At 36.5% G+C, this 304-nt stretch overlaps 1 protein-coding gene across 2 annotated transcripts in view; it reads right to left on the bottom strand.

Moving 5' to 3' along the window:
* The window catches only part of arid3b (AT-rich interactive domain 3B), a 29841-nt gene that overhangs the window by 8292 nt on the left and 21245 nt on the right, over window positions 1-304 (bottom strand). The gene's annotated exons all lie outside the window — the stretch shown is intronic.

Below are 304 nucleotides of genomic sequence, written 5' to 3'. Positions count from 1 at the left end.
TAGTAGTCGTTCATTTTAAGCATTAGTCGACTAATCGCACGTTTATTAATAAACCATTTAAATCATAATACCGAGCCTTTAATTGCCTTCATAGCCTAATAAGCGCTCAAGCACATACATAAAGTTTGCCACAGCACACAAGAAGTAATGATTATGAATGTGTCAGGGAAAAACAGGAAGGAGGCTGCATTAACATTTTAATAATTCATTGATAAAATAGTGCTTTTTTGTTTTCGGTTTAAGAGATGAAGTCGGCGACACTGACTCATCATCTACGCAATAGTGGATGCGCCTGTATGCATGT

The sequence above is a fragment of the Sinocyclocheilus rhinocerous genome, unplaced genomic scaffold (assembly GCF_001515625.1).
Source record: "Sinocyclocheilus rhinocerous isolate Xijiao unplaced genomic scaffold, SAMN03320098_v1.1 scaffold200, whole genome shotgun sequence".
NCBI classification, from domain to species: Eukaryota; Metazoa; Chordata; class Actinopteri; order Cypriniformes; family Cyprinidae; genus Sinocyclocheilus; species Sinocyclocheilus rhinocerous.
Note: the sequence above shows the minus strand (reverse complement) of the source record. Positions and strands in the feature narration are given on the sequence as shown.